The sequence below is a fragment of the Stegostoma tigrinum genome, chromosome 1 (assembly GCF_030684315.1).
Source record: "Stegostoma tigrinum isolate sSteTig4 chromosome 1, sSteTig4.hap1, whole genome shotgun sequence".
In the NCBI taxonomy this organism is placed as follows: domain Eukaryota; kingdom Metazoa; phylum Chordata; class Chondrichthyes; order Orectolobiformes; family Stegostomatidae; genus Stegostoma; species Stegostoma tigrinum.
Window position 1 is genome coordinate 65,310,454 of NC_081354.1, and position 14,546 is coordinate 65,324,999.

The window sequence follows — 14,546 nt, forward strand, 5'->3', positions numbered from 1 at the left end:
TAGAAGTGTCAAAACTTTCCTGCTGAGGATTTTTCAGTGTCTCTTACAGCTACTGAGGAAATATGTTGTTTTCTTTTAAGTGACATTTTCTGTAGCGCTATGAGTTCACTATCATCAATTGGCCCCTAGTCTGTTCATGGTCTTATTTTGCATCTCTTAGCTGTTTGCCATTTCAATATTCCACCTTACTTTCATGCTAATATTTCTGTCCTAAGCCTGCTGCAAAGTTCCAACAAAGCATACATAACCCTCCTTATTTTCTGCATCAGCATTTTATAGCCTCAAGGTCAAAGCATTGAATGCAATAGCTTCAGAAACTGCCAACTGCTGCCAGACCTGCTGAGCTTTTCCAGCAACTTTATTTTTGTTCCTGAAACTTCAGAAATTGATTGCATTATGTCTGTTCCCTATTTTTCTTTCTTGTGTAATCCTCCCCCTAACAGCTTTATTTTGTTTGCGTGTTGTTTTCTTTGCACAGAGTAGAGAAGATCTTGTTTTCACACGTTAATTTACATCCATTTTACATCTCTCCATGTCATTTTTTCATCATTAATAATCCCATTATTTTTGGCACTGGGCCTTACTCTCTGTCAAATGTATATATATAAAAAAGTTTTCCAGCACCTTTCAGTTCTGAAGAAAAAAACTACATAAGACTTGCTGTTGGTTTATAGTAATCGAGAAGCTTTCAGATTTAGTTTCTGTTCTGTATTAGGCAAAGGACTAAAACAAAAATAGTCTTCCTGGGCCACATGGATTTTTTGCCCGATTTCTAAAAATGCTTATCCCAAATCTCCCAATGTCAAATGTCAATTTTGATTTTCATTGCCATAGAGTTCTCATTCCCAACCCCACATATCAGCAACTTGGGCTGATCAAAGCAACAGTTCACAGATAAATTGACATAGATTAAATATTTTCAGTATGAAGAAAGCATACCAAACTATTTGGAAGATGGTGACAAAGTTGATACTGAGGCAATGAAAGAGAAGATTAAATTGCTAACTTAATAGACATTTGCACAAATATTTCTTTTCATTTTTGCCAGTAACTTTGCTGGAGGCACAGGACACCTTGTAGAGACCTTGCAGAAGCCCTGGAGCTGTGTTTGAAGAACCCATGTACAGACAATCAAATCTATTTATGTAATTTCTTTATATTATTTTTGCAATTCAAAATGGTGCCAGATTGTAGTGACAAAACGCTTTACACTACATCTTTCCAGATAAATGTATGACAATAAATAACTCATAACTCCTCAGAGCTTGTATATTGCCATCCCACACAAAAAAAATCATTTTGTGTAGCTGTCTGTTGGCTTACTTCCTCTTTTGGTTTTGGTTAACTATTTGGAACTGCAATTTCCAACTTAAGCTTTAGACTCCTTATCAGCTTTATCCATTTATCAGACGATGATTATCTATCTTTGTTTAAAACCAGCCTTATCATATTACAAGAAAATACTGTGTCATGCTTATCCCTGCTCAGATGTAAAACAAAAGACAAGATGTTGATTGCATTATATACGTTTTCTGGAAATATTTAGTTAATTATCATGTTAGTTGTTGATAATGGGAGGTCTTGTGGTACAGGGGGCAGCATCTCTGTCTCTGAGCTAGAAGCACCTGGACCATACACCACTGTTGGACCTGATCGTCAAGGAAGATATGCTGTTAGAGTGTCAATCAGGTTGAATATTAAACTCTAAATTCTTTTAGCATATGCCAATGGCAGGCAGTACTAATGATAGAGCACTTTGGTCAGGCACTTGATGGAACGAAAATTAAGTCTCTTTATCCATTACTCTGGATGATAAAAATACATGTTACCATAGCAACTTAAAGTCCTTGGAATGACGCCAGTTGTCTCAGTTGACTGGATGGCTGACGTGAATCGAATTGGCAACAACAAGATAAGAGCGATTCCCTGTCTGGTTGGAATGGATTCAATGTCCCCTCCTTTCCCTGCCCAAACTGGGGGTCATGGCTGTGAGTTCATTGGGCCTGCAGGCAGAGAGCAGAAGAAGTAGTTGACCGATTATATGACATGCTGGTTCACTGCAAATTGACAATAAATATAACTTTGATGGTCTGTTTTAGCACTTCATCAGGTTTGAAACGAACACCAAACGGGTTGTAAATGCTCAGTGGATCTGGCAGCATCTGTCGAAAGAGAAATAAATGCGATGCATCTTCAGAACCAAAGCCACGAGAAGCTTGAGTGGAGTTGTTCAGCTAAGTGGTCAAGATAATAAAATGTGAGGCTGGTTGAACACAGCAGGCCCAGCAGCATCTCAGGAGCACAAAAGCTGACGTTTCGGGCCTAGACCCTTCATCAGAGAGGGGGGTGGGGAGAGGGAACTGGAATAAATAGGGAGAGAGGGGGAGGCAGACCGAAGATGGAGAGTAAAGAAGATAGGTGGAGAGGGTGTAGGTGGGGATGTAGGGAGGGGATAGGTCAGTCCAGGGAAGACGGACAGGTCAAGGAGGTGGGATGAGGTTAGTAGGTAGCTGGGGGTGCGGCTTGGGGTGGGAGGAAGGGATGGGTGAGAGGAAGAACCGGTTAAGGAGGCAGAGACAGGTTGGACTGGTTTTGGGATGCAGTGGGTGGGGGGGAAGAACCGGTTAGGGAGGCAGAGACAGGTTGGACTGGTTTTGGGATGCAGTGGGGGGAGGGGACGAACTAGGCTGGTTTAGGGATGCAGTAGGGGAAGGGGAGATTTTGAAACTGGTTAAGTCCACATTGATACCATATGGCTGCAGGGTTCCCAGGCGGAATATGAATTGCTGTTCCTGCAACCTTCGGGTGGCATCATTGTGGCACTGCAGGAGGCCCATGATGGACATGTCATCTAGAGAATGGGAGGGGGAGTGGAAATGGTTTGCGACTGGGAGGTGCAGTTGTTTGTTGCGAACTGAGCAGAGGTGTTCTGCAAAGCGGTCCCCAGGCCTCCGCTTGGTTTCCCCAATGTAGAGGAAGCCGCACCGGGTACAGTGGATGCAGTATACCACACTGGCAGATGTGCAGGTGAACCTCTGCTTAATGTGGAATGTCATCTTGGGGCCTGGGATAGGGGTGAGGGAGGAGGTGTAGGGACAAGTGTAGCATTTCCTGCGGTTGCAGGGGAAGGTGCCAAGTGTGGTGGGGTTGGAGGGCAGTGTGGAGCGAACAAGGGAGTCACGGAGAGAGTGGTCTCTCCGGAAAGCAGACAGGGGAGGGGATGGAAAAATGTCTTGGGTGGTGGGGTCGGATTGTAAATGGCGGAAGTGTCGGAGGATGATGCATTGTATCCGGAGGTTGGTAGGGTGGTGTGTGAGAACGAGGGGGATCCTCTTAGGGCGGTTGTGGCGGGGGCGGGGTGTGAGGGATGTGTTGCGGGAAATACGGGAGACGCGGTCAAGGGCGTTCTCGATCACTGTGGGGGGAAAGTTGCGGTCCTTAAAGAGCTTGGACATCTGGGATGTGCGGGAGTGGAATGTCTTATCGTGGGAGCAGATGCGGCGGAGGCGGAGGAATTGGGAATAGGGGATGCAATTTTTGCAGGATGGTGGGTGGGAGGAGGTGTATTCTAGGTAGCTGTGGGAGTCGGTGGGCTTGAAATGGACATCAGTTACAAGCTGGTTGCCTGAGATGGAGACTGAGAGGTCCAGGAAGGTGAGGGATGTGCTGGAGATGGCGCAGGTGAACTGAAGGTTGAGGTGGAAGGTGTTGGTGAAGTGGATGAACTGTTCGAGCTCCTCTGGGGAGCAAGAGGCGGCGCCGATACAGTCATCAATATGCCGGAGGAAGAGGTGGGGTTTGAGGCCTGTGTAGGTGCGGAAGAGGGACTGTTCCATGTAACCTACAAAGAGGCAGGCATAGCTGGGGCCCATGCGGGTGCCCATGGCCACCCCCTTAGTCTGTAGGAAGTGGGAGGAGTCAAAAGAGAAGTTGTTGAGTGTGAGGACGAGTTCAGCTAGGCGGATGAGAGTGTCGGTGGAGGGGGACTGGTCGGGCCTGCGGGACAGGAAGAAGCGGAGGGCCTTGAGGCCATCTCCATGCGGAATGCAGGTGTACAGGGACTGGACGTCCATGGTGAATATGAGGTGTTGGGGGCCAGGGAATTGGAAGTCCTGGAGGTGGTGGAGGGCGTGGGTGGTGTCACGGACGTAGGTGGGGAGTTAAGTGGTCAGCCTGTTTACGTTTGATCTCCCCAATGTTGAGGCGAGGGCTTTAGGAGCAGCGAGTACTAACTCGAAAGTAGGAGTTAATCGCTGCTTCATCCAGATTGAATGCGCAATGTGCCTTGAATGCTGAGGAGAGAGGAGGAAACTTATCACATGGGGGAATAGTGTAATTATAACTTCTGTCAAACAAACAAAGAAACCTACAGCACAGGAACAGGCCCTTCGGCGCTCCAAGCCTGTCCATTCCCTCTGCAGTATCTCAGCTCTTGGGGGTAGTTGGTGTAAAATCCCCGGTAATGGGGGATTGGAGAGCGACCAGAGAAATGATAAAAAATGAATGAAAATGAAGCTTGCAGCCTCATTATCATATTAAGAGTTCCTCATTGCCTCCTTGGAACATTGGCTGGCTCCCCCTTGCACCACCCCCCCCCCGACCCCTCCCATCCCCAGCCTCAGTCAAGGCCAGAAACAGGTGAATTGGAGGTAAACTTTTGTCAGGTGACAGATGTCTCAGACTTCAACTACTTACCCAATTAAAACCTGACTGTTTAAGATTAAATATCCTCCTCATAAATTTGCCAACAGATAAATAACCTATAAACAGGTAAAGTTGGCCTTTGATAAAAGCTGCATAGTGGAAGATTTTCCAAATTGTCAGTATATGAGTTCAAAGTCTCTCAGCACTTAGCTACCTCATGGTGACAAAGTAATAAAGGCACCAAAGATATTGCAACCATCTCCAAGGAAAATGCAAGTTCAAATATCAAACGCAGTTTTTGAAGCCTTTTAGTTATTCTTAACAGCTCTGAGTTAGAAAAGGCAGAATTTCACCGAAAACAAGATAACAAAGTGTGGGGCTGGATGAACACAGCAGACCAAGCAGCATCTTAGGAGCATAAAAGCTGACAATTTGGGCTTCGACCCTTCATCAGAAAAGGGGGATGGGGAGAGGGTTCTGAAATAAATAGGGAGAGAGGAGAAGATAGGTGGAGAGAAGAGTATGGGTGGGGCGGTAGGGAGGGGGTAAGTCAGTCCGGGGATGACGGACAGGTCAAGGGGGCGGGATGAGGTTAGTAGTAGGAAATGGAGGTGCGGCTTGAGGTGGGAGGAGGGGATAGGTGAGAGGAAGAACAGGTTAGGCAGGCTGGGACGAGCTGGGCTGGTTTTGGGATGCGGTGGGGGAGGGGAGATTTTGAAGCTGGTGAAATCCATATTGATACCATTGGGCTGCAGTGTTCCCAAGCGGAATATGAGTTGCTGTTCCTGCAACCTACGGGTGGCATCATTATGGCACTGCAGGAGGCCAAGGATGGACATGTCGTCTAAGGAATGGGAGGGGGAGTTGAAATGGTTTGCGACTGGGAGGTGCAGTTGTTTATTGCAAACCGAGCGTAGGTGTTCTGCAAAGCGGTCCCCAAGCCTCTGCTTGGTTTTCCCAATGTAGCGTAAGCCATACCGTGCACTGCGGATGCAGTATACCACATTGGTAGATGTGCAGGTGACCATCTGTTTGATGTGGAAAGTCATCTTGGGGCCTGGGATGGGGGTGAGGGAGGTAGTATGGGGGCAGGTGTAGCACTTCCTGCAGTTTCAGGCGAAAGTGCCGGGTGTGGTGGGGTTGGAGGGGAGTGTGGAGCGGACAAGGGAGTCGCGGAGAGACTGGTCTCTCTGGAAGGCAGGCAAGATTGGGGTTGGAAAAATGTCTTTGGTGGTGGGGTCTTTAACCGTGTGCCTAACCCTTCCTTCACTGACCCCTTCTCCCACCTCCAATACACCCTGGACACCACCCTCCAGGCCTCCTACCCACCCTCGGCCTCTTCATCTCCAACTGCCTTCGAGACATTAACTGCCTCAACCTCTCCACCCCTCTCACCCACTCCAACCTCTCCCCTGCAGAATGGGCAGCCCTCCGCTCCAATCCCAACATCACCATCAAACCCGCAGACAAGGGAGGCGCAGTTGTAGTATGGCGCACTGACCTTTACATTGCTGAGGCCAGACGCCAACTCTCCGACACCTCCTCCTACGGCCCCCTTGGTCATGACCCCACCCCCGAGCACCAAACCATCATCTCCCAAACCATCCATGACCTCATCACCTCAGATGACCTCCCACCCACAGCCTCCAACCTTATTGTTCCCCAAACCCGCACCACCCACTTCTATCTCCTTCCCAAAATCCACAAACCTGACTGCCCTGGTTGACCTATTGTCTCCGCCTGCTCCGGCCCCACCAAACTCATCTCCACCTATCTGGGCTCCATTTTCTCCCCCTTGGTCCAGGAACTCCCTATCTACATCTGTGATACCACCCATGCCCTCCACCTCCTCCAGAACCTCCAATACCCCAGTCCCCAACATCTCATTTTCACCATTGACGTCCCGTCCCCATACACCTGCACTCCCCATGCAGATGGCCTAAAGGCCTTCTGCTTCTTCCTCTCCTGCAGACCCGACCAAACCCCTCCACCGAAACCCTCATCCGCCTAGGCGAACTCGTCCTCACCGTCAACAACTTCTGTTTCGATTACACCCACTTCCAACAGACTAAGGGGGTGGCCATGGGTACCCGCATGGGACCAAGCTATGCCTGCCCCTTTGTAGGTTACATGGAACAGTCCCTCTTCCGCACCTACACTGGCCCAAAGTCACACTTCTTCCTCCATTACATGGATGACTGTATCGGTGCCGCCTCATGCTACCACGAGGAGCTCAAACAGTTCATCCACTTCATCAACACCTTCCACCCCAGCCTGAAGTTCACCTGGACCATCTCCAACACATCCCTTACCTTCCTGGACCTTTCTGTCTCCATCTCAGGCAACCATCTACAAACCGATGTCCATTTCAAGCCCACCGACTCCCACAGCTACCTAGAATACACCTACTCCCACCCACCTTCCTGCAAAAATTCCATCCTCTATTCCCAATTCCTTCACCTCTGCCACATCTGCTCCCAGGATGAGGCATTCCACTCCCGCACGTCCCAGATGTCCTCGTTCTACAAGGGCCGCAACTTCCCCCCCGGAGTGGTCGCGAACGCCCTCGACCGTGTCTCCCGCATTTCCCACAACATATCCCTCACACTCCTCCCCTGCAATAACCGGCAAAAGAGAATCCCCCTAGTCCTCACATACCAACCTCCAGATACAACGCATCATCCTCCTACACTTCCACCATCTACAATCCTACCCCACCACCATTTTTCCAAACCCACCCATGTCTGCCTTCCAGAGAGACCAGTCTCTCCGCGACTCCCTTGTCTGCTCCACACTCCCCTCCAACTCCACCACACCCGGCACTTTCCCTTGAAACCGCAGGAAGTGCTACACCTGCCCCCACACCTCCTCCCTCACCCCCATCCCAGGCCCCAAGATGACTTTCGATATCAAGCAGATGTTCACATGCACATCTGCCAATGTGGTATACTGCATCCGCTGTACACAGTGTGGCTTCCTCTACGTTGGGGTAACCAAGTGGAGGCTTGTGGACCACTTTGCAGAACACCTACGCTCAGTTTGCAGTAAACAACTGCACCTCCCAGTCATGAACCATTTCAACTCCCCCTTCCATTCCTTAGACGACATGTCCATCCTGGGCCTCCTGCAGTGCCATGATGATGCCACCCGTAGGTTGCAGGAACAGCAACTCATATTCCGCTTGGGAAACCTGCAGCCCAATGGTATCAATGTGGATTTCACCAGCTTCAAAATCTCCCCTCCCCCACCGCATCCCTAAACCAGCCCAGATCATCCCCGCCTCCCTAACCTGTTCTTCCTCTCACCTATCCTCTCCTCCCACCTCAAGCCGCACCCCCATTTCCCACCTACTAACCTCATCCCACCCCCTTGACCTGTCCATCATCCCTGGACTGACCTACCCCCTCCCTACTTCCCCACCCATACTCTCCTCTCCACCTATCTTCTCTATCCATTTTCAATCCGCCTCCCCCCTCTCCCTATTTATTTCAGAATCCTCTCCCCATCCCCCTTTTCTGATGAAGGGTCTAGGCCCGAAATGTCAGCTTTTGTATTCCTAAGATGCTGCTTGGCCTGCTGTGTTCATCCAGTTACACACTTTGTTATCTTGGATTCTCCAACATCTGCAATTCCCACCCATCATCTCTCATTTCACTGAAAACAACTGCCTTTGATTGCCATCTAGTGGTTATTGCTGGTAATCAAGTAACAACATATCAGAGTCTGCTGCACTGTTTCCATGAATAATTAACTGATATTCTCACGGATTAGGATTATAGGCGCTCCCCAATTTATTAACGTCTGATTTAGGATCACTCATGCTAATAGGCGCAATCCTATATAGGAGTGTATTTTTAAAGACCTGACATTTCCCGCGCTTTGGAATGGATCCTTTACGTTGTTCTGTATTTAGTTCTGACTTGGATACAAATTGATTTGTGGATGGACTTCAGAATGGAACCCATTTGCAACCAGGCGACTGGCTATATATAAAAAATATTACATTTGATTTCCTCATCCTATGGACTGATAGTCTAGCAACCATTTATATTTTCGGGAAGAATTTTGGAAAAAGATGCCTTCCTCGATTGAACTATCAGGCAGAGTACTAGGTAGAAGCAAGATATTGGGTCCTGTACAATGGTGCAGATTTAAGGCTGCTCTGTTGACAGTTCTAGTTTGAGAAAATCAATCTATTACGTGAGAATCCTTTTTGTAAGAGTGAAAGTTGAAATCCAAGAATGAAAAACCCATAAATGTAAGTCATAATCTCAACTAGAAAATTAATGTGAAATTGCTGCTAGAATTTTTCAGATGCATCCTTTATTTTATCTGAAGAGATCAGCTGCAATTTGAACTTTAGATAGGAAATTGCATAAATACTTGGTGCATGGAAAATTCCAAGACTATGGTAAAATGGCAGGAGAACAGAAGAATCAGTAAATAACACTTTTGAAGGGTCAGCACAGACGTGACGAACTAAATGGCCTCTTTTTGTGCTGAAATCTATTATAATTCTGGAACTGCAGTGACCTAATGGCTGAATAAGCCTAATGTGTTTGCTAATATCAGCAATAGAAATCAATCATTTTATACCACCATATACTGTCAAGGCTGCATACAAAATATTGTAATTTTCACAGTCAATATTTTAACTGTATTGATCTGATATTTTGCTGGAGATATCTGAAATGTCGATATACATGCACATGGTACGGATGTATCCACAGAAAATTATTAACAGCATGAAAAGCCGACTTGAGAACCATTTAATTGTCAACTTTGTATGGTTTTTGCACAGCTGTAAGGAACATAGGCTAAGGAATAGCACATCCTTGCAAACAGAATAAATGATGGTTGCTTTCACTGTGCATTTGGAACATTCCGATAAATGTTTCAGCTGCTATTACAATTGTGACTATCTGCAAACAGCGTGACAGGCACAGATAAATGTGTCTTCTATTTCAACTAACAATAGGTCCCCTTCAGAGTTGTAAACATTATTATTTGAAGGAAACTTGTGTTGGATGTCATGAAAGAGCTTCTGATCCATTTGAATTAGGGATTAGATGTGGGTACAAATATGATGGATTATCTAGCATCATTTTTCTATATATATATGGTAGAGACATTAAGTCACACATTCTAGATATAATTCTGTACTACTAATGGAAAAAAATATAAACTTATCACAATACAAAGAGTTTATTAAAGTTTGAACCAGAAGTTATCTTGTTTGCATATCTAAGTTTCAATTGTGGCATATATTGAACTCGCCTCTTTGTTACAATGTTCTGGGCTCAAGATCCCTGTTGAGAACAATAATCAAGGCTGACATTCTACGGCATTGTCTGAGGGAGCATTGCACTGTCAAAGCTATCATCCTTTAGATGAGACATTAAACCAAGGATGCATCTGTAGCAGCCCCCACCATTAGGTGGCATAAAGAGCACACATTGGCGACAAATGCTCTATGTCACTCTTAAGGGACCAAAAGCAGCAGCCAAACTCAAAGATGGCACTACCAGAAGTTCGGAGGAAGTAGTTTCAACTTGAAGTTTTGTCTTATTCAGGACTTGGGAAGCCTGACACAATCATTCTACTGTTCCTAAGTTGCACACCAGGTTAAACTGCCTGTTGGTTCACCCCGTGAACAGATTATATCCAGATTCTCCAAATCTGCAATTTATTGGTTATGTTTTTAATTTTCTGTATTGCCACAACGTGTGTCAGTATGCAAGGAAATCCTCTCCTACCAGAGAACTGTGTCCTTATTTTCATATTTTAGATGAAAAATCTGACCTTGACATTTAAGTGCTTATAACGGAATGCAATTTGGTGTTCTCTTTCTCCTCCCCAGTGGTGTACCCCTGTCATTAGTCCTCTGTTGCATTCACTCTACTCCACACTGACCCTGCCTGAAGATGGGTAGCTGTGCCCAAGCATCAGGACTGCTGCTGGACCTCCACTCATCCAAGCGGGACCTGTCTTCACCCTTCCATATCTTAATTTACACTCATTTTATATGTCTTTCCTTTTTTTCACCCCAATTAGCAATCCTTTTGTCTTTTTCACTGGTTTGTTGATGTGGTTTGTCGCTATTACCAAAAGCTATCCAGTTTTCCTGGACATTTCTAAAGCGTGTGGCACCATACCCCATTGGGCATCCTTGTACAGGAGATCTGGCTCCAAATGCTAAGCCAGAAGCCAGTTTCAAACCCAAGACTACCGGACCACACAAATCTTGGTGCAGTCACAAGTCGGGCGGAATAATCCAAATCCTCTGTGACAGGGCAGAGCACTCATGGTGCGATCAAATCAGCTGAAGTTGAAGACATTTGCGAGATGTGATCTGTTACACATTGGCCATGGCTAGTTTGAGCTTGCAAACAATAACGCTAAAGATGAATAACTACAACAGTTGCAAAATTCAGTGGGGCAGGGATGGCCTGACAGCATTATGGATAATGCAAACATAATGAGCCAAATAATCTCCTTCTGCACAGTAACAATTCTGTAACTATTAAAGAAGTATTTCAGGAATGGTATTCAATTCTGCTATGCCAGAGATGAACTTGGTTTATCATGGTAGGTCATTTTCACTGACAAAACTACCCTATTACTCGAAGCATTAGCCCAGGATATGGTTTCTATATTACACCAGAGACACATGGATTTTGTAGGCACAAGGCAGCTTGCATATGAGTGTGTACTGGCCAGGGATGAATCAGGACATTTAATAACTCGTGAATGCGTGTGAGTCTTGTCAAACATATCAATAATAGCAGTGAAGGAGCTCTACATATACAGGATGTTTCATTAGTCCTTGGATGAAAGGAGCCACAGAATTCCTTACGGTGCATGGGGAGGATTAGATCTTCGTGCTGGATTACATCATCAAGTTTCCCATTGTTTGACAACAAGTTTGACAACTCAATGAGTGCAATTATCACTGACAGAATGACTGCTATTATCAGTTTATTTGGGGTCCGAATGCAAATGGAAATCTGACAGTAAGTAAATTGGCCAACTGTTTAAAGGCATCTACTAAACAAGGAGTGACCCACCTCATCGTCAACTGGCTATCTACATTTAAATGATTTATCAGAAACTACGGTATGTACCATCAAATTCATGATCTTTTATTGTTGAGCAACAAAGTAAGAACTTCCCATTAAATTGTGTCATTTTTCATGGAGAAGTGATTACAATGCTCAGTGTTACTGATGCACAGAAAGCAAGTGTAAATGACATTGCCCAGTAACTGCTTACCTGACTATTCCAAAACACGGGAAGCTCTTCTTCAAAGTCAGAGAAGAAAGCAAGACAATACACAATGAGTGAGTAGTTAGAGGACAATCAAAATTGCACTCTGGGCTGGAAGTGTGAATTAGAAGTCCAAATAAAAATACTTGGATACAGCAAAAGTTTCTATGATCAGTCCTTATCATGGGAAGTGATTACTGATCATGGTGGTACATAGCAATTGACAGAAGCCAGGTCAGAACAATGTGGAACATGCCAATAACACACAAAAAGAACAAGGAAGAAAACTGTGATAATGTCTTTGTGCTGATTTTGAGTGACAGTAGTCATCAGCAAAGCAACCAATTTGTCATACAAGTATAACTGAGGACAGTATACATCTCTCCAAAGCAAAACATTGAAATTTGAATTGTTAATCCAGTAAAGTTTGTTTTAACCTGTTTCTGTACTCACCAAATTGACAACATGTGCTTATGTACAATCATGTATATCTATTTGGGGTATATTTTGTCTTTGGAAAACAGGGCATGTTGGGTTATGGCTCACAGCCACTGTACTAGTTTACCTTTAAAGACATACTGATGATATAATCACTATCGTAACATTTCACTTGAGGGTATGAAGATCTCAGATTCCATCTTATTACAGGCCACATAAAATGTTGATAGGAGAATGCTACTCTTCGTAATTGAATAGTTCAAAGTTATACATACAAACATAGAAAATAGGATTAGGAATAGGCCACTTGGCCCTTCAAGCCTGCCCCACCTTTTAATGCTCATGGTTGATTCATCCGACTCACTGCCCTATTCCTGTTTCCCTCATACCCTTTGATCCCCTGACTGTACCTAGCTCCTTTTTGAAAACATTCAATGTTTTGGCCTCAATCACTTTCTGTGGCATGGATTTCCATCGGCTCATCACTCTCTGGCAATGACTACACCCTGAAGTGCCTGGAGACATAACATTTGTGTAGATCTGTGTGTGAACTGTAATAAGCATCTGTTAGATCTTTCAATATTATTTTAGCCACTTCTAGTTCTTATATTCTGAGAGATAACATAAGCATGAGCACACTAAGCATAAATACCCTGCTGGACACAAGCACATATATCTCCAATCACTATAAGACTATATCCCCAGGCCACTGATGCAATACTAAGGGAAATAGTTCCTTTCCAAACGTTTTTCCCAGGCCTGTCACAAGAAGGCTACACCACAATCAAATCTCCCCCCTTTTTTAATTCAATCATGGGACGTGGCAAAGGTTGGCTGGCAGACTCATTAGTGACATTTAAGCGACTGCTGGACATACACATGGACAGCAGTGAATTGAGGGGAATGTAGGTTAGGTTATTTTATTTTTGGATTAGAGTTATTTCACGGCACAACATCATGGGCCGAAGGGCCTGTACTGTGCTGTACTTTCTATGTTCTATGGCCTGTATTTATTGATTGAGTGGGTGATTGATTGATTGTCACATGTACCAAAGTATAGTGAAAAGCTTTGTTCATGAGTAATACAGGCAGATCGTAATTTGTAAAGGATGTACGGACCAAAAAGACTTAGACAGAGGCATACTGGTTACATCGCACGGGGCCTGCGCCGTTAGCAAAACCTATGTTATTTGAGCCTAGAGAGTCCATTCTTCAATCTGATAATGGCTGGGAAGAAGCTCTTCCTGAACCTGCTGGTGTGTGTGTTCTGACTTTTGGATTTTCTGCCTGATGGAAGACCTTGTAGGAGGCCATTTCCTAGGTGGCAATGGGTCTTCAATGATGTTGGCCACCTTTCCGCAGCAGTGAGCTGTGTAAATGGAGTCCATGGATAGAAGGTTGGCTTCTGTGGTGGTCTGGACTGTGCATGCTACCTTCTGTAGTTTCTTACTGTTCTGGGCACAGCAGTTGCTATATCAGGCCATTATGTACCCCGACAGTATGCTTTCAATGGAGCATCTGTAGAAGTTGGTGACGGACCTTATGGACATGCCAAATTTCCAGAGCTGCCTGAGGAAGAAGAAGCGTTGTTGTGCATTCTTGACCATCGCATCTATGTAGGAAGTCAGAACAGCTGTCAGTTATCGTTGCACTGAGGAACATGCCAAAGAAGTCAATCCTAGTTTTCCCCAAATGTAAACCTCGGATAATCCATGAAATAAACCATGAAATCCACTCACTACTGAAGACCAGACATGCAGTTTTCAAGTCGGATGAACAAGACCAATACAGGAAATTGAAATCTGACATCTGCAAAACCCTTTGAGAAGTATTTGTGAGCTGCCTTCTTGAACTACTGCTGTCCACATGTGGTAGGTAGACCCACAATGCCCTTAGTAAGGGAATTCTGGGTTTTTCACCACACGAGATCAACACTAATGCATCCAATCTTTGTTAATGTTGCAATTCTTTCATCCTGATGACAACTCTGTAAATCTCCTCTGTATCCTTTCTGTGATGACATGATCACAATGGCACTCAGCACTCAAGATCTGGCCTAACTATTGTTTCATACAGCTTCAGTATAACCTCTCTGCTTCTATATTCTATAGCTCAGCTAATACAGGAAAGTGTTGCATGTCTTCTTAACCATATTGCCAATCTATCCTGTCACCTTCCGGGATTAGATTAGATTAGAT

The 14,546-nt window shown here is 45.2% G+C and overlaps 1 protein-coding gene across 1 annotated transcript in view; it reads left to right on the forward strand.

The window, feature by feature from the left end:
* The first annotated feature begins 11,738 nt into the window (after nt 1–11,738).
* Nucleotides 11,739–14,546, forward strand: part of ugt8 (UDP glycosyltransferase 8) — a 170,797-nt gene continuing 167,989 nt past the window's right edge. The window contains exon 1 of the mRNA XM_059646008.1: nt 11,739–11,760. The gene's annotated coding sequence lies outside the window, so the exon portion shown is untranslated. The remainder of the gene's footprint in view (nt 11,761–14,546) is intronic.